We start from the raw sequence: 15,320 nt of genomic DNA on the forward strand, positions 1-15,320 counted from the left end.
TAAGGATAAAAGACATAGTTGTTCCCAAGAAGGAGCTTAGAGTTAAGTGTAATAATGAAACTAACACCTGAGAATAGAAAAGGTTGTAGGATTAAATTTTTAAAATCCCATATGGTTATTAAGTTAGCATAATTCTCACTGAATAATAGGGTCATCTAGCAAGCAGTGGCCATTAGCTACCATCATTCTCTTTGTTCTACTTACAAATAACACTTGCCTTCATTAATTTTTCCCCTTTAAATTAGATCTCAAAATCTTTGGGATACCTTCATGTACTGTTGGTGGGAATAGAAATTATGATAGACTTTCTATATGGTAATTTGGGATCATCATAAAAAAATCTTAAACATATACAAACCTGTTGACCTAGCATTTCTATTCTAGGATTTTCTCCTGAAGGACACTACATCTATAACAACAAAACATTGGAATTAATGTCTATTAAATTATTTTAAAATGACATACAAAATATTTATATGTTTTAATAACATAGGGTAACTACATATGATAGTAAAAATAAAAAATAATTATAAAATCATACTTAAATCAGTATGATTCTAATTTTATTTTTTTAATGTATAAATGCATTAAGAACTGGAAATAAACATACCAAAATGGTAAAAGTTATGTATGCTCTTTTTGGAGAAGGGATTCTAGATCATTTTTGTTTTCTTTTTAACATTTCTATGTTGTAAAAATGATGTTAGGGGCACCTGGGTGGCTCAGTTGGTTAAGCGTCTGCCTTCAGCTCAGATCATGATCCTGGGGTCTTGGGATCGAGCCCCCTCCCCCCCCCCCCCCCCCGCCAAGTCGGGCTCCCCACTCAGCAGGGAGTCTGCTTCTCCCCCTGCTCTCCCCCTGCTCATGCTCTGTCTCTCAAATAAATAAATAAAATCTTTAAAAAAATAAAGATGATTTTAAAAGCAGTTTTAAAATATCAGTTTTCAATGTTTGAGGATACTTTGGTCTTTGATAAAAATAGTAACCTAAAATTATGTACACGTGTATCAAAGATTGTAATTAGAATTTAAAAACCCTTAGATTGTATTTGACTCTTCCAAGAAGAGATGCAAAGCCTAATTAATCCTTAAAAGCAATGATGTTGAACATGGAAGGTGCTCCTTTATACCAGTCTTTCAAAAAGTATCACTTGGAAATCAGCATCGTGGGCAAACACCAACTTTCCAACTTTGCAGATCATGCTGCACCACCTTAAGGGTGCAGGGAAACAAGACGTCTTCCCTGGATTTGGGGGAGGACTTAAGAGTGACACATCCGAAGTAAATATGTATGACCGGGACTATTGAATTGACAGAAACTGGTCTCTTTGAAAATGCTGACAGAACCTTTCTGTGTTTTAGCAAAGTATTAATTCCTCAGTTTTAGAAATTTGTACTCAGTTTGCCTGAGTATCTCTTCACAGGTCTGTTTCCATTACTAAACTCCATGCTGCTTGAGGGCATGGAGCACATGTGCCCTCCTGATGCAGTCAGGCACTGGCATAGTGAGACACCATATGTGTTTTGAGAATGAAAAAGGAGTGTGCAAAGTCAGGTCTTATTTATCTTAAGATGGGTAGTATTGCTTGACATTTGGTGTTCAACATTTAATGTGAAATATGCTTTTTAAGTGCTTTTTATGAACTTATTCAAATCATAGAGAACCAAGTTTTAGTGTCAAAACTTTGAATAAGAGGATGGAAACATGCCTTCAATTTAGTTATGATAGACATTTAGTCCAGGAAGAAACTTTTGTCAGACATTTTCATAGATCATTTGGCTGCCAATTTTATATTCAATTATTACTAAACAAATATTTAGCTGATAGCCTGGTATAAAAAGAACCAAGGGACTTAAGTAAATTCACTCACTCAGTCTCTGTTTCCGGTTGTGTCAAATGGGAATATCACTACTTGTTTGTCATACCTCACAATTTTTGTATGAACCAAATTTTTGAAAATGTATTTTTATATATATTTTTAAATCTTTATAATATATAACATATATTTATATATTATACATATATATATATAAACATTTTGAATCACTGTAGAAATATTATTTGTTATATGCAAAGACATATGCTAAGTGATCTGGAAACAATGGTTTAAACCCAAGATCCCTGTCTTCAGGGAATTTATAATACAATAACAAGTTTGAATTGTTCAGTCTAATAATTGGAGTAACCAGTGGTTTTTTGGATCACAGAGCAGAGGCACCATCACAAAGAATCAAGCCGTCAAGTCCTCCAATTCATATGATAGAGTTTAGGAACCTGTGCTTCCAGCTGCTCAGACTTTCAGACGGTTTGGAACCTTAATTTTGGTAATTTTGCACATTTGAAACAGTGACAAGAGGCAAAGATTCTTATTGTTCTTTTTGAGTTTGTTTTACTTTGAATAACATATAATTTCCAAGAAAAACCATGGACCATAACTTTCCCTAAATTGTATTTCTCAAGTTGAGACAGATGAAGGGAAAACAGAGAGGTGGGAGCAGTAAGAAAGAAAAAGAGAGTATGAAGGGCAGGAAGGGAGGGTGGGAAGCTAGGAGGGTGAGAGAAGGGAATCAGGACCTTCTGGGTAGGCTCCATTAACGTCTCACCTTCCTCTGGTCTCCTAGGCTTGTGAAAATACTTGCCACTCAACATATTTCCTCAGTGAGGACACTTATAAAGATTTTAATATCTTTGTATAAAAGCTTTAAAAAGTATAATAAGCCCTCCTAAAATCATCATCATCACCACCACCACCACTACCACCACCACCAAACCAAAAGGAAGGGAGAGATTATGTTTAAGAAGTAAGTTCATACGGTAGTATAGAATTGGCACCACTGAGAAATTCTGCCACCTCGGGTAAACTCAGGCATGTCCAAGATATAAATCAAATCCACCTTGAACTTGGACAGTTTGAGTTTTACCTGGAAGAACACAGAAGAAATTGCTCAGGTAATAATAGCCCCAAGATTTATGCAGAGCAGATGTGGGATGTGAGGTGGGGAGTAAACCACTCCATCCCTCTTTTATCTGGGCCCCAATTTCCTGTAACTCCATTGTCTAGGGAGTCCAGACCAAATTCTGGACTTGCTATAAACTTTACTCAACCTTCAACTATACTCATTTTTATGTAGTTTTATATTAAATCATCCAAGGCCCTCACAGAATCACAGGGTGAGTTTGTGGTAGCTTTTCCCCAAATTATTCTGGGATGTGTTTGGATTGGCATTTAAGCACCAGTTTTGCTTGTCTCAGAATGTAAATCAAAGAAATAATCATTTCTGGATAGATTCAGACCCGAAAGTCTCAATACAGCCCACGTATATATACAGCCAGTAGAATGTTATATGTTTTGATATATTTTTATAAAATGCTGTTTGTACATCAAGAAAATGTTTTAAATCATGTCAGTACTAAACTCAATCAGTATTGTGGAGTAAAACAGAAATCATATAATCTGAGAAAATATATTTAATAATTGGTGCCAATTTTTAGATGGTGGTCTTTTGAATTTTCTAAATTTCCTAATTAGGGTGTAGCAAATTTAATGACAAAGAACTGCACACAAGCCCCTAATTACAGTGGAACACCACTGATATTGAGGAGCTAAAGAAAGGGTAACTAACATACCATCCATTTTGCCTGTTGCTATTCCGCAAAACGCATCAGAGTTCAAAACTATAAGATGAAACACATTCAGCCAGCCTGTTTTCAAAAGCTCAACAGTCTGTGTTTTTGAAATGCACTAATTTAAATTTAAAGACACATATTTAATGTTTCCCCTTTGTAGGTTTTCAGCAGCAAACACACATGGAGTCACCATCTGTTTTCAGCCTGGTTCATTACCAATTCATCCCCTGCTCTGTATTATCAGATCAAGAGGGTGGACATAAATTTGGCCACCTGGGCCCTGGTGTCTTTAAGTGCACGTCCAGCCACACACTCATAAAGTGGTTTTGCTTGGAGCTGTAACTTAGTGGTGCTTCCTTTTTCCATTTGATCAATGTTGAGTTTTGCTCACTCAGTAAGCTCTTAATAATGTAATTTCAGAACAAACTAGAGAACACCAAGAACTCTCAGGCGTCTTTTGCCTCCATGTCCAGGAGAAAATGATTTGTGTTTTCAGGAACAGACACAGACCAACAGAACAAAGCTGTCAGGAGTAGGATCAGAGAGAAGAGAGGAAAAAGGCAGAGAGAGATACATAAAGATATGAACAGGGACAGAGAAATATATACAGAGTCCTGTTCTTTTTATTTTTTATTGAATATGTTTATAGAAAAGTTCAGACTGTTTCAGTATAATTTCTGAGTATAGTTCGTGATTGAAAATGGATGAGTCCACTTTTGCTTTTTGTTGTAAAGAAAACCCATAGGTATTCATCCCAAGTCACTTATCACAAAATGAAGGTGTCCTACTTAAAACAGATGTTTTACTTCCCTAATTAAAACTTAAACTGACCAAGTGTCACTTGGCAAATTACATTGAATTGAGAACTAATCTGATAAATTATGAGTTAATTAAAACAGATAAATTGCCCTGATTCCCTTTTAAACATTGAGCAGAATCACACACACACAATTATCTTAGATATATGATAGGAAGTACTCTAACAATCATATTCTTAAGAGAAATTTAATGTAATTGAAAAATTATGCAAATAACAAAAATTCTCACTCCTGACTCTCATAAAAACTTTCTTCTTGGGATTCTGGGGTGATTTGAATTCTAATAATCAAAATTCAGAAAGGAAATATTGGATCATTAACAGAATCCTTTCCTGAATAGCTACTACATCTGCAATTTTGTGGAATAAAAAGATGGTATACAGACCATGAATTCTTATCTCAAGGGATTTAAAACCAGTTAACTGAAATAAAAATAATTCCCTTGTTGAAAAAAAGTTACAGGATTTTATTTAAAAGTGGTATTAAGTCTTGAACTACATTTACAGTAGAAATTCAGAGGAGAGTGTCAATGATAAGTCAGGGAGGTAAGACTGCATGAAGGAGAAGATGGCCAAAGGGAGCCTGGTGAAGAATGGCATACTAGTCTTCTAGGGCTGCCGTAATAAAATACCATAGACTAGATGTTTAACAACAGAAATCTATTTCTCATAGTTCAGATGGCTGAAAAGTCCAAGATCAAGGTGTTGGGAGGTCTGGTTTCTCTTAAGGCCATTCTCCTTGGTTTGCAGATGACTGTCTTCTCACTGTATCCTGACATGGCCTCTGCTCTGTGTACATATGCCTCCAGTGTCTCTTCCTCTTTTTTTTTTTAAGATTTTTTTTTTTAAAGATTTTATGTATTTATTTGAGAGAGAGAATGGAGGGGAAGCCGAGGGAGAGAAAGAATCTCAGGCAGACTCCACACTGAGTATGGAGTCCTATGCGGGGCTCCATCTCACCACCCTGAGGTCATGACGTGAGCCAAAACCAAGAGCTGGACACTTAATCAACTGGGCTACCCAGGTACCCTTCTCCTCTTCTTATAAGGAAGGACACCAGTCCTACTGGACTGCAGCCCCACCCTTATGACCTCATTTAACCTCCTTAAAGTCCCTATCTCCAAATACAATCACACTGTGGGTTATGCCTTCAACATATGGATTTTGAGAGGACATAATTCAGTCCATAACAGATGGGATTTGTATGCGGATATATTCTGTGGGATGGGTGGTGTGATATGATACGGTGATGTGATATGATACAGTAGTCAAAGATTAGCCTCCTTAACAAAGAGTAATTATAAGCTATCATTAACAGCAGTTTTTAGCTTTATTGAAGCATAACTAACAAAATTTTGAGATATTTAAAGTGTACAGCATGAGGATTTGATACACATATATGTTACGAAAGGGTTCCCTTCAGAGTTAATTAACAAATTCATCATCTCACATATTTAATGCCTCCCTTTTTTGGTGAGAAAATTTAAGTTCTCTCTTAGCAAATTTCAACTCTACAGTACAGTGTTATCAACTGTGATCAGCATGAAATCCATTAGCTCCTCGGATCTTACCCATCTTATAACTGAAGATTTGTACTTTTTTATCAACCACTCCCCACTTTTCTACTCTGTTTCTATGAGTTTGATTTTTTTTTGATTCCACATAAAAGTGATATGCAGTATTTGTCTTTTTCTAAGCTTGTATTACTTAGCATAATGCCCTCCAGATTCATCTATGTTGTCACAAATGTTAGGGTTTCTTTTTTAAGATGAATAATATTTCATTATATATAAACATTTTCTTGATCCATTCATCTGTTGATAGACACTTAGGTTGTTCCTATACCTTGGCTATTGTCAATAATGCTGCAGTGAACATGGTAGTACAGATATCTTTTCAAGAGAATAGTTTTATTTCCTTCAGATATGTACCCAGAAGTGGGATTTCTGGATCATATGGTAGATCTATTTTTAATTTATCAAGGAAGTCCATATAGTTTTCCAGAGTGGCTGCACCAGTTTATATTCCCACCAACAGTGCCCAAGGTTCCCATCCTCCACATCCTTGCCAGTGTTTGTTATCTTGTGTCTTTTTTATAATATCCATCCCAAAAGGCGTGAGGTGATAGTTCATTGTGGGCCTTTTAGGGGCTTGGGGGTGGATAACAACCATTTTAATGGAGATTGTGAAGAGATTAGGCTTTGGAATAAGTTAATATTCATTAAAAATGAGTGTGAAGGATTTTTAAAGTCCACTTGGGATTTACTTCATTATTCAACATTTATTTTTGTTTTTTTCTAGCTTTATTGCATTATAATGACATATAGATTATATTAGTTGAAGGTGTACAATGTAATGGTTAGATATATACCTATACTGTGAAATGACTGCTTCAATAAGGTTGGTTAATATCCATCACCTTACAGTTTTAACTTTTTTTTCTCATGATGAGAACTTTTAAGGTCTCTTATAGCAGCTTGTAAATATATGGTACAGTGTTGTTAACTATAGTCATCATGCTGTACATTACATCCCCAGAACTTACTTTATAGCTGGAATTTTGTACCTTTTGACCACTTTCATTCATTTACCCTACCCCTACCCTGCCCCCTGCCTGTAGCAACCACCAACCCATTCTCTGTTTCTATGAGCTCAGTTTTTTAGGGTTCCACAAATAAGTAAGATCGTTGAGTATTTGTCTTTTTCTTTCCAACGTATTTCACTTACAATAGTGTCCTTAAGTTCCATTCATGTAGTCGCAAATGGCAGGATTTCTTTCTTCTTTATGACTGAAAATTATTCCATTGTATGTATATAAACATTTTCTTTATTCCTCAGTGGACACTTACATTGTTTCCAAGTCATGGCTATTGTAAGTAATGCTGCAGTGAACATGGCGGTGGGGACATCTCTTTCAGTAGTGATTTTATTTCATTGAAATGTATACCCAGAAGTGAGATTGCTGTATCATGTGATTGTTCTATTTTTAATTTTGGGGGGCACCTCCATAGTTTTCTATAGTGGTTGAACCAATTTATACTCCCATCAACAGTGCACAGAGGTTCTCTTCTTTCCACATTTCACCAGAATTTCTCTTTTGTTTGTTAATTAGTTTTGATGATAGCCATTCTAACAGATGGGCGGTGAGATCTCCTTGCGGTTTTCATCAGCATTTTCCTTATGATTAGTTATGTTGAGCATCTTCTCATGTACCTGTTGGCCATCTTTGGAAAAAAATGTCTATTTAGATCCTTTATTCATTTTTCAATTGGGCTGTGTCTGCCATTGAATTGTATGTGTTTCATATATATTTTGGATATTAATCTCTTAATGGATATATGTTTTGCAAATATTTTCCTGTCCCATAGATTGCTTTTTCATGCTGTTGATATTTTCCTTTACTGAGCAGAAGCTTTTAGCTTGAAGTACTCTTACTTGTTTATTTCTGTTTTTGTTGCTTTTGCTTTTGGTGTCAAATCCAATTATTGCCAAGACCAATTTCAAGGAGCTTACCCCATATATTTTCTCTTTTTTTCCCTGTATGTTTTTTTCTTGGAGTTTAACAGTTCCAGATCTTATATTTAAGTCTTTAATCCATTTTCAGGTATTTTTTTTTTTTGATGTATGGTAGAAGATGGAGATTCAGTTTCATTCCCTTTCATATGGCAATCCAGTTTCCCAGCACCATTTATTGAAAAGACAATTTCCCCATTGTATATTACCAGCTCCATTGTTGTAAATTAATTGACCATATATGCGCGGGTTTTTTACTGGGCTCTCTATCCTGTTCCATTGGTCTATGTGTCTGTTTTCATACCAATATAGCACTGTTTTAATTACTATAGTTTTGTAATATAGTTTGAAACCAGTAAGTATGCCCCCAGCGTTGTTCTTTTTTCTCAAGATTTCTTTGGCTATTTGACATCTTTTGTGATTCCATACACATTTTAGGATTGTTTGTTCTATTTCTATGAAAAATACCATTGGAATTTTGATAGAGATTGCATTGAATCTGCAGATCACTTTAGTAGTATGGACGTTTTAACATTATTAATTTTTCTGCTTCATGAACATAGAAAATCTTTCTATTTGTGTCTTCTTCAGTTTCTTTCATCAGTGTCCTACAGTCAGTCATGTCCTTGATTAAATTTATACCCAAATATTTTATTCTTTTTTGAAGCTATTATTAATGGGATTGTTTTCTTCATTTCTTTCTTTTCTTTCCTTTTCTTTCTTTCTTTCTTTCTTTCTTTCTTTCTTTCTTTCTTTTCCTTCCTTCCTTCCTTCCTTCCTTCCTTCCTCCCTCCCTCCCTCCCTCCCTCCCTCCCTTCCTTCCTTCCTTCCTCCCTTCCTTTTTTTTTTGAGAGAGCAATCGAAAGCAGGGGGAGGGGCAGAAGGAGAGGGAGAGAGAATCTCAAGCAGGCTCCATACCAGTGTGGAGCCTGACCAGGGGCTCCATGTCACAACCCTGAGATCATGACCTGTGTCGAAATCAAGAGTCAGATGTTTAACTGACTAAGCCACCCAGGCGCCCCTTGTTTTCTTCATTTCTGTTGCTTATTTTTCATTGTTAGTGTATAGAAACACAAATTTTGCATATTGATTTTGTATCCTGCAATTTTACTGAATTTGTTTATTAGGTACAATAGGGTTTTTTTGGTGGAGTATTTCAGATTTTCTATTTGTCATCCACAAATAGAGCCAATTTTACTTCTTGTTTTCTGATTTGGATGTCTTTTATTTTTTTCTTGCCTAAATGCTCTGGCTAGGACTTCTAATACTGTGTTGAATAAAAGTTAGGAGGGTAGGCATCCTTGTCTTATTCTTGATCTTAAAGGAAAAGCTTCCAGCATTTCACTGTTGAATACAATGTTAGCTGTGGGTTTGTCATGTATGGCATTTATTGAGTACATTTCCTCTACCCAGTTTGCTGAGAGTTTTTATCATGAAAGGATGTTGTATTTTGTCAAAAGCTTTTTTGCATCTATTGAGATGATCATATAATTTGTATTCTTTATTTTGTTAATGTGGCATATCACATTGATTTCCAAATATTGAACCATCTTGCATCTTTAAAATAATTCCTACTTGATCAGGGTGGATGATCCTTTTAATGTACTGTTAAATTCAGTTCGTTAATATTTTGTTGAGAATTTTTGCATCTGCATTCATCAGGAATATTGACCTCTAGTTTCCTTTTCTTGTAGCATGCCTGTCTCATTTTGGTATCAGGGTAACTCTGTTCTCATAAAATGAGTTTGAAAGTGTTTCCTCCTCTTCTATTTCTGGTAGCGTTTGAAAGTATTGGTATTCATTAAATGTTTGGTAGAATTCACCAGTGAAGTCATCTGGCTTTAGATTTTTGTTTGTTGAGAGGTTTTTTATTACCAATTTAATCTCCTGACTAGTAATTGGTCTGTTTAAATTTTACTTTTCTACATGATTCAGATTTGGTAGATTGTGTATTTCTAGGAATTTAGCTATTTCTTCAGGGTTGTCTAAGTCGTTGGCATGCAATTATTGATAGTAGTGTCTTATGGTCCTTTGTATTTCATTTTCATATGTTTTAAGAAATCTTTTGATTTCTTCACTGATCCAGTGGTCATTAAGGAGCATGTTGTTTAATCTCTGCATATTTGTGAACTTGCCAGTTTTCTTCTCATAATTGATTTCCAGTTTCAAACCTTTGTGGTGGGAAAAAGGCTTGATGTGATTTTCAGTCTTCTTAAATTTATTATGAATTATATTGTGGCCTAACATATGATCTTTCCACAGACTGTTCCATGTGCACTTGGAAAGAATGTGTTTTCTGCTGCTGTTGGATAGAATGTTCTATAAATGTCTGTTAGTCCCTCTAGTCTAACATGTAGTTTAAGTCCAGTGGTTCCATATTAATTTTCTATCTGGACAATGTATCCATTGTTGAAAGTGGGGTTTGGAAATCCCCTACTATTATTGTATTGCTCTCTATTTCTCCCTTCAGATCTGTTAAAATTTGCTTTATATATTTAGGTGCTTCTATACATCATAGGTGTATAAATATTATATCCTCTTATTGGCTTGACCCTTTTATCAGTATATCATGACCTTCTTTGTCTCTTATTACAGTCGTTGGCTTAAAGTCTATTTTGTTTTATGAACTATAGCTACCCCTGCTTTCTTTTGGTTTCCATTTACATGGAATATATTTTTCCATCCCTTCACTTTCAGTCTATGTGTGTCCTTAAATTAAAGACACACTGACTCTCTTGTAGGCAGAAGATAGTGGGTCCTTTTTTTTTTTTTTTTAATCTTTTTTCCATTCAGCCCTTTTATGTCTTTTGGTTGTAGAATTTAGTCCATTTACATTTAAAGCATTGTTGATAGGTACAAACTTACTATTGCCATTTGTTCATTGTTTTCTGTTTTCAATGATTTATCATTCCTTTGTTTCTTTCTTCCTCTCTTCCTTCATGATTTCGTGGTTTTCTGTAGTGTTATGTTTTAATTCCATTCTTTTTGTTTGTCTATCTACTGTAAATTTTTGCTTTGTCATTACTATGAGGCTTACATAAAATGTCTTATAAAAGTCTATTTTAAGATGATAACTTCAAATGCATAGAGAAAATTTACATTGTTATACTCCCCCCCAACATTTTATGTTTTGATGTCACAATTTACATCTTTTTACACTGTGTATCCAGTAACAAATTATTATAGTTATGGTTATTTTTTTATACTTTTCCTTCAAAGTAGTTATGTGATTTACATACCTGTGTTACTCAATAGTGTTTTGAATTTAACTATGTATTTACCTTTGCCAGTGAGTTTTATACTTTCGTATGTTTTCCCCGTTAATTAATTAACATTCTTTTATTTCAGCTTGAAGGACTCCCTTTAAAATTTCTTATAAAGTCAGCCTAGTGATGATGAACTCCTTCACCTTTTGTTTGTCTGGAAACCTCTCTCTTCTTTAATTCTGAAGGACAACTTTGTTGGGTAGAGTATTTTGGGTTGGCAGGTTTATTTTTTTTTTCTTTCAGTACTTTGAATATACCATCCCACTCCCTCCTAGCCTACAAAGTTTCTGCTGAAAATCTTCTCATAGTCTTATGGTGGTTCCCTTGTACATAACATGTTGCTTATATCTTAATGCTTTTAAGATTATATCCTTATCTACAACTTTAAATAATTTAATTATGTTTCTTAGTATGAGTCTCTTTAAATTCATCTTATATTGTTCTCTCTGGGCTTCCTGGATCTCGATGTCTGAATTTTTCAGCCATTATATCTTGGAATAAGTGTTTTTCCCTTTCTCTCTCTGTTCTCCTGCTAAGAACACTATAAAACATATTGGCACACTTCATTGTGTCCTATAAGTCCCTTAAGCTGTCTTCACTCTTTCATTGTTCTTTTTTTCTTTTTGCTTTTCTGATTAGATAAATTCCATTGCCGTGTCTTTGAGATTGCTGATCCTTTCTTCTGTTTGAGCTAGTCTCCTATTAGGCCCCACTATTGAAGTTTTTAGTTCAATCATTATATTTTTTGGATCTTTGATTTGTTTGGTATGTTTTTGTATTTTCTAGTTGTTGAAATTTCTCACCTTGTTCATTAATTGCACTCTTCTAGTCAGAGAGCATATTTATACTATGATTTTGAACTATCAGGTAAATCACTTACCTCCATTTTATTAAATTCTGTTTCTGGAGATTTATCTTGCTCTTTTGTTTGGAACATAGTCCTCTGTTTCTTCATTTTCCTTGACTCTTTGTGTTGGCTTCTGTACATTAGATAAAATAGCCACCTCTCCCAGTTTTGACAGAATGGTCTTGTGTAGGAGATGAACTTCATCAATTATCCCAGCCCAAGCTCTTGGTTATTGCTCAAACATTTGTGATTGTCCTAGTTGGCTTCTTTGTTTCCCTCAGAAGTTGAGAGGTATGCCAAAGCCCATCAGTGTCCCAAAGGGGAGGGTCACATTCATCATCTAAATGCAGGCTGACTGGAAGCTGGACCCTCAGGCAGCAGCTGGGAAAGTATGTAGTTTCCAGGAAGAAATTGGGGGGGGTAGTCATTTTGCCTCCTCCCTCTGTCCTGGGAATTACAGCCATGGTGGGAGAAGGGAGTGTTTCTATGCTCATTAACAACTGCTTCTTTGCTACATTTCTGTAGGGGTCACAAATGCAAGCTCTATTAGGTGTCAGTGCCCAGCGACCTGGAAACTTGTCCTTCATGCAGCAGCCATGAAAGCTGTGGTCCCAGACATGTATATAACCTCCTTCCAAGGAGATACTGGTGACTTGGAGTGGGCTGGAGGAGGTTTCCACCAGCTTCTCTGGTCTCCATGAAGGATTGTTGCCCGCCCCTAACTGCATGCTAACTTAGAAGCCTGACCATCAGACATAAGCTTTTAAAGAATGCAGATAAACCCTTTTCTGGGAAAGACTGTGAGATGGGCATTTAAGAACTTCTTTTTTGTTTGCTACAGTCCTATGGGATTTATGAATGGAAGTTCCATTGGTTGTCAGAGCCAGGCAATCCAGGGACCTGTCCCTCAGGTGGCAGCACAAAACCTGGGGTGCAGACATGTGTACAGGCTCCTTCCAGAGAGATACTGGTGACTTGTAGCTGGCTACAGGAAGATGGCAAGGGAGGTGTCCACTCATTCCTGTGGAAGGATTACAGGTAGCCACTAGATGTGTGCTAAATTAGAAGCTTCACCCTCAGCAGCTTTTAACATATACAGTTTACCTCTTTCAGGGAACAACTGAGAGGTGAGCAATTTTGCCTGCTTCCTCTACACTGAACCATAGGGCCATAGCCACAGTGGGTATTCACACTAGTTGACAATTGCTTCTTTGTTTGCTAGAGTCTTGTGGACACAAGAGCTAAGTGTTTAGAGGTCCTGTTCCTCAAAAGGAGTCTTAAAAGTTGGGGTGCTATATATGAGTTGAAACCCTCCCCTTGTCATGGAGAAGCTGAAGTTTGGACTTCCATCTTCATTGTATGGTGCTATGCTGGGAGTGGGGTTTATGGCAAATGTGTGTCTCAGTCTTTCATACTCATTCCAATGTGGATATTTTCTCATTTGCTCAATGTGTAGGAGTCACTTGGCTAGTTTCTAGAACTCTTCCTGAGGTCATTACTCTCTAGCTGTACATTCAGTGTGTCTGTGGGAGGAGGAGAGTTCAGGAGCCTCCTATTTAACCATCTGGTTGACTGCTCAATAATGGATTTTATAAATTGCCTACTCTTGTTGCACAGGGTAGGTATGTGGAGGAAACCTACAGGGATTATGTGCTACCTTGAATATCTAATGATACTATATGAATCTTTGGAAATTTGACAAATTATTATACTACCATCACCAGGATGTCAATCTCTGCCATAAAAATGAGACACTTCATTAAAAGTACATTATCAATGTTCTAATTCTAAACCTAAGCAAGTTGATTATTTTGCTCAAATATTCCTTTGACTTTTTTTTTGCTTTTCTATATCTACTGACAAGGTTTCAACTAATAAAGTAAGATAGTTTCTTAATCCCAAGAAAAAGTAAGCTGAAAAACTGCATTACAGAGTAATGCCAGTCCATGCTAAGGTCACAAATAACCCCAGAACTTCAGTAGCTTAATACAATAAGGGTTTATTTCTTATTCATGCAAAGTCTGAGTTAGGTTTGGCAACCACCCAAGGAAACCGTTTTCCATGCAGTGACTCAGAGATCTAGGTTGCTTTCATCTTGTGGCCCTACCTTTATAGTCACAACCAAAAGAGAAAAGAAATGCAGAACAGACACGTGCTCATAAATGCCCCAGTCCCGAAGTGACACACATAATTTCCAGCCAAAATTCCACTGGTTAAAATCAACCACAAGGCCCCACCCAGCTGCAAGAAGATTGAGAAATGGGATACTCCTTGTTGATCAGAAAGGAGAGAACTGGTTATGGGTATGCTGTTGGTCTTTCTGCCTTTAGTTTTTCCAGGTAGTGTATGTAGGGAAGAGCAAACTTGGGAGAAGCATGTGTAATGGGGAAAAAGATTAGAAATGTACTTACTTAATTTAAAAATGTAATGAAAGTCCTTAAAACTTTAGTTATCCTATTTTACACAGTAAACACTGAAAAAAGTACTTTAACACTTATCTTGCTTTCCAGTTAAATACCATGATTTTGTATGTGTGTGTAATACCCAACTCTGTTCAGACATGTATGGTCCTACATCAGAGGGCTGTTACAAAAGTACCTCAATAATTACAAGTTTAAAAAAATCCTCATTGTTGAAAATTACAAACCCAAGGACCTATAATTCACAAAATGCTTGTTTTGTTGTTCACTTGATATAGTTTATTAAATTTGAAAGAAATAAAGGAAAATTCTTTCTTGGGTCATTGAGATAATTATTTCATCATAAGTGTAGATGGAGTTGGTAGGTGATGTGGTAACCCAAAATTAAGTATCATTATCACATTTGTGTAAAGAGTAGTTTCCAGAGTTTTTTGAGCATTGACTTATTTTAAGTTCTTTCTACACTGACAACATTTTCAAGGAGATTATAAAGTATTGGTTAGTTTCACTCTTCAAGTGTACAGTGAGGAAAACAATTTAGAAGATCAAACTCCTCAATTATTACAAATTTTTCCTAATTGTCCTTCACTTCTCTTGATATTTTTATTCTAAAATGTGGGGGAAGGAAACTAAGTAGACTTTAGATCCCAGCTCTTGGTCACTGTTAACAACCACCGGCTCTTAGTTTTTCTCCCTGGACACTTTTCCAAGTCTCTTTACTGCTTCATGTCTAAGGGTTGGATGCTTTTCAGTCTCTTTTCTCTTCTTGGACATTCTCTCTCTGTATCAGCCCGTAAGCTTGGTGCTCAGTGCCATTTATACACCCCACA

The sequence above is a fragment of the Ursus maritimus genome, unplaced genomic scaffold (assembly GCF_017311325.1).
Source record: "Ursus maritimus isolate PB19 unplaced genomic scaffold, ASM1731132v1 scaffold_9, whole genome shotgun sequence".
In the NCBI taxonomy this organism is placed as follows: domain Eukaryota; kingdom Metazoa; phylum Chordata; class Mammalia; order Carnivora; family Ursidae; genus Ursus; species Ursus maritimus.